The sequence below is a fragment of the Triticum aestivum genome, chromosome 5B, assembly GCF_018294505.1.
Source record: "Triticum aestivum cultivar Chinese Spring chromosome 5B, IWGSC CS RefSeq v2.1, whole genome shotgun sequence".
Classification (NCBI taxonomy): Eukaryota; Viridiplantae; Streptophyta; class Magnoliopsida; order Poales; family Poaceae; genus Triticum; species Triticum aestivum.
This window is the reverse complement of record NC_057807.1, coordinates 543030321-543035692: the sequence shown is the minus strand read 5'-3', so window position 1 is coordinate 543035692 and position 5372 is coordinate 543030321.

Genomic DNA, 5372 nt, shown 5'->3' with positions numbered 1-5372 from the left:
TGGGAAAAATTAACCCAAACAAGCAAAAAGAAATACTAGGATTAATAGCATCTGGTTTATTTGTTGTAGCAATTTGAAGGAAGGTGATTCCCAAAATTGGGACTCGATCCGCGCACCCATTGCCTGGTCGGCTAGTGACGCCGAAGTGTCCGGAGTAGGTTGATGAAGATATGGCGAAGCCCCCGGTCCAGCCGAGATGTCGAAGTAGGTCGGCTTGATGGACACCAGCTTGAAGAAGCAATAGTGCGGCCCTGCCGATGCAGGTCGTGACGCGGTCGATGCTGACTTGATGAAGCGACCGCGTGGCGATGCAGGTGTGCCCGCTCCGTGTAATTCATGGGGCGGCGATGTTGGTGACGATTTATCCTTCGCGATGCCGAACTATTGTTCGGCTGGCCGAGATGATGATCCGAAGAAATTGAGCTCGGCTCAACAAAGCGACGACGTGTCTAACACAGGTCGGCCGCCGTGGAGTGATGTTGTCGGGCTGGTTTGACACCGGCGCGACGGTGAAGTTCGTATTACAAAAATACTTTTAATACTACTGGGATGTGTTTGAGAATAAAACACAACACCCCATACGAAAACTTCCTTCAAAAAGGATGTCCGAGATCCCGTTCATCTCGCGTAGAAAACAGATCTAAAAAGTGATGCACTAATCGTAAGTTTTCCAGAGTTTGGACGGTCGGATCGAGCTGAATTTTTGGCAGGTGGTAGATATGGGAATTCCGCAGCAAATCAACGGTTGGATCCTCTAAAGGACATCCAAGCTAGATGCTGGATACCACGCCCTAAACTCGTCCAGATTCAACAGGGCTCCGGTATATAGGAGATTGCCAGAGATTCCTCCATCGGAACTCGACGAAATTTTTGCAGGGTTGTTGTAGACTTAATTCCGCATAATTCCACCGAAGTAATCATTTAAGCGACACTCGAGGAGGCGGTGGCGGCGGATACAAGTTTGCTGTCCAGAAAAACAGCACGGTCGCCTGAGGGCAATGTTGACGTTGAGCCCCCGAGCTCCATGGATGACTCCTTCATGATCTTGATAGAGATCGGAGTTGGTGTTGATGAAGACCCTCATCCGAACATGACGATCGGAGGTAGGGCGCAGTCCTCGGTCAAGCCAAGGTGACCAGCCGAACTGGTGACGAAGAAGTCGACGTCGCAGTTGACCTGCAGTCGAGCCATTGATTGTTTCGTCGATCACACAACGGAACTCTCAATGAAAGCACCAACGTCGGTGTCAAAACCGGCGGATCTCGGGTAGGGGGTCCCAAGCAGTGCGTCTTAGGATCAATGGTAACAGGAGGCAAGGGACACGATGTTTTACCTAGGTTCGGGCCCTCTCAATGGAGGTAAAACCCTACGTCCTACTTGATTAATATTGATGATATGGGTAGTACAAGAGTAGATCTACCACGAGATCGTAGAGGCTAAACCCTAAAAGCTAGCCTATGGTATGATTGTTGTTGTATATCTATCGACTAGCCTGGCCTCGGTTTATATAATGCACTAGAGGCCTAGGATAACAAGAGTCCTAGCCGAATACGCCGGTGGGGGAGGAGTCCTTGTCTTGATCGCCAAGTCTTGTGGAATCTTCCTTGTATGCGACAACTGTCCGGACTGGCCCATGAGTATACGGCCATGGGGATCCTCAGCCCATTCCACCTGATCGGGAGACGACGTGGTGAGTACCCCCTAGTCCAGGACACCGTCAGGTACCATAACCACTTGGCTCAGTTGGGAGTTAATCTTCCTGATGATAGTGTCATTGAAAGAGTTCTTCAATTACTACCACCAAGCTATAAAGGCTTCGTGATGAAGTATAATATGCAAGGGATGGAAAAGACAATTCCCGAGCTCTTCGCGATGCTAAAGGCTGCGGAGGTAGAAATCAAGAAGGAGCATCAAGTGGTGATGATTAACAAGACCACTAGTTTCAAGAAAAAGGGCAAAGGGAAGAAAGGGAACTTCAAGAAGAATCTGAAATTGAGTGCTTCTACTGCAAAGGGACTGGTCACTGGAAGCGGAACTGCCCCAAGTATTTGGCGGATAAGAAGGATGGCAAAGTGAAAGGTATATTTGATATACATGTTATTGATGTGTACCTTACTAATGCTCGAAGTAGCGCCTGGGTATTTGATACAGGTTCTATTGCTCATATTTGCAACTCGAAATAGGGGCTGGAGATTAAGTGAAGATTGGCTAAGGACAAGGTGACGATGCACGTCAGAAATGGTTCCAAGGTCGATGTGATCTCCGTCGGCACGCTACCTCGACATCTACCTTCGGGATTAGTTTTAGACCCGAATAATTGTTATTTGGTGCCAGCGTTGAGCATGAACATTATATCTGGATCTTGTTTGATGCGAGATGGTTATTCATTTAAAATAGAGAATAATGGTTGTTCTATTTATATGAGTAATATCTTTTATGGTCATGCCCCCTTGATGAGTGGTCTATTTTTGTTGGATCTCAATCGTAGTGATACACATATTCATAATATTGAAGCCAAAAGATGCAAAGTTAATAATGAATAGTGCAACTTATTTGTGGCACTGCCGTTTGGGTCATATTGGTGTAAAGCGCATGAAGAAACTCTATGCTGATGGGCTTTTGGAATCACTTGATGCTTGCAAACCATGCCTCATGGGCACGACTAAGACTCCATTCTCTGGAACAGTGAAGCGAGCTACTGAATTATTGGAAATAATACATACCGATGTATGCGGTCCGATGAGTGTTGAGGCTCGTGGCGGGTATTGTTATTTTCTGACTTTCATAGATGATTTGAGCAGATATGGGTATATCTACTTATGAAACATAAATCTGAAACATTTGAAAAGTTTAAAGAATTTTAGACTGAAGTGGAAAATCATCGTAACAAGAAAATAAAGTTTCTACGATCTGATCGTGGAGGCGAATATTTGAGTTATGATTTTGGTCTTCATTTGAAACAATGTGGAATAGTTTCGCAACTCACGCCACCTGGAACACCACAACGTAATGGTGTGTCCGAACGTCGTAACCGTACGTTATTAGATATGGTACGATCTATGATATCTCTTACCGATTTACCACTATCGTCTTGGGGATATGCTTTAGAGACGACTGCATTCACATTAAATAGGGCACCATCTAAATCCGTTGAGACAACACCATGTGAACTGTGGTTTGGCAAGAAACCTAAGCTGTCATTTCTCAAAGTTTTGGGCTGCGATGCTTATGTGAAAAAGCTTCAACCTGATAAGCTTGAACCCAAATCGAAGAAATGTGTCTTCATAGGATACCAACAGAAACTGTTGGGTACACCTTCTATCACAGATCCGAAGGCAAGATATTCGTTGCTAAGAATGGATCCTTTCTAGAGAAGGAGTTTCTCTCGAAAGAAGTGAATGGGAGGAAAGTAGAACTTGATGAGGTAGTTGTACCTTCTCTCTAATTGGAAAGTGGTTCATCACAGAAATCAGTTCCAATGATGCCTACACCAATTAGTGAGGAAGCTAATGATGATGATCATGAAACTTCAAATCAAGTTACTACCGAACCTCGTAGGTCAAATAGAGCACGTTTCGCACCTGAATGGTACAATAATCCTATTCTGGAAGTCATGTTACTAGACCATGACGAACCTACGAACAATGAGGAAGTGATGATGAGCCCAAATTCCGCGAAATGGCTTGAGGCCATGAAATCTGAGATGGGATCCATGTATGAGAACAAAATATGGACTTTGGTTGACTTGCCCGATGATCGGCAAGCCATAGAAAATAAATGGATCTTCAAGAAGAAGACTGACGCTGACGGTAATGTTACTATCTAAAAAGCTCGACTTGTTGCCAAAGATTTTGGACAAGTTCAAGGGGTTGACTATGATGAGACCTTCTCACCCGTAGCGATGCTTAAGTCTGTCCGAATCATGTTAGCAATTGCCGCATTTTATGATTATGAAATTTGGCAAATGGATGTCAAAACTGCATTCCTTAATGGATTTCTTAAAGAAGAGTTGTATATGATGCAACCAGAAGGTTTTGTCTATCCTAAAGGTGCTAACAAAGTGTGCAAGCTCCAGGGATCCATTTCTGGACTGGTGCAAGCCTCTCGGAGTTGGAATATATGCTTTGATAATGTGATCAAAGCATATGGTTTTATACATACTTTTGGAGAAGCTGTATTTACAAGAAAGTGAGTGGGAGCTCTGTAGCATTTCTAATATTATATGTGGATGACATATTATTGATTGGAAATAATACAGAATTTCTGGATAGCATAAAAGGATACTTGAATAAGAATTTGTTAATGAAAGACCTCAGTGAAGCTGCTTATATATTGGGCATTGTAAGGGCATATTTATCCCCAAGTGGTTTTGGTGATTGATGACAATGCTTTTGCGGACTAATCGTATGCGTTAAGTTCTTTCAGAGATTCATCCATTGGCATGAGACGATTTACTCCCCTCAGTGTTTTTATTCAAGACGGTGTAGCTCCTTTGTTTCATTGTTGGTGGACTAGTTTCGTAGGAGTCACCGTACTATTAAGAGGGGATCCGCTTTGGTAAGACTAGGGTGGAATCAACACGTACACATCCCAATCACACCCGTCGTCTTCCTTTCGCATCTTTGGAGCTGCAACTTCTCTTCCGTACCTGCTTCGTCCTGTGCCAGCGGTAGTACCGCGGTCTACAGCGGTAGTACCGCCGAAGCCCTCCAGCGGTAGTACCGCTCCACGAAGCGGTAGTACCGCTCTCAGCGGTAGTACCGCTCCGCAGGGCGGTAGTACCGCTCACGGGCTTCGGCCGTAGTACCGCAGCTGTGCCGCGCTACTGCCGCCTTGATTCGAGACTGGTGTTTTCTCGTGTCGAGTTTTGCGGCACTAGAAGCGGTAGTAGAAGCGGTAGTACCGCTTCTAGCGGTAGTACCGCTCCTACTCCCGCAGTAGTACCGCTCTGGGGCCAGTGGCATGTCTTCCTCTCCAGCGCGGTAGTACCGCTAGGTAGGGAGCGGTAGTACCGCTCTCAGCGGTAGTACCGCCCTACCCTAGCGGTAGTACCGCTCTGTGCGGGGCTACTCAGTGGGGTAATAGTTGGAATTGTTCCCCCACTATATAAAGGTGTCTTCTTCCTCCAAGTTGACTCACCTCTTTCCCCCAAAGCTCCATTGTTGCTCAAAGCTCCATTTTCGCCCGATCTCTCTCCCTAGCCAATCAAACTTGTTGATTTGCTCGGGATTGGTTGAGAAGGCCCAGATCTACACTTCGACCAAGAGAAATTTAATTCCCCCCACTTATCCCTTGTGGATCTTGTTACTCTTGGGTGTTGAGCACCCTAGACGGTTGAGGTCACCTCGAAGCCATACTCCATTGTGGCGAAG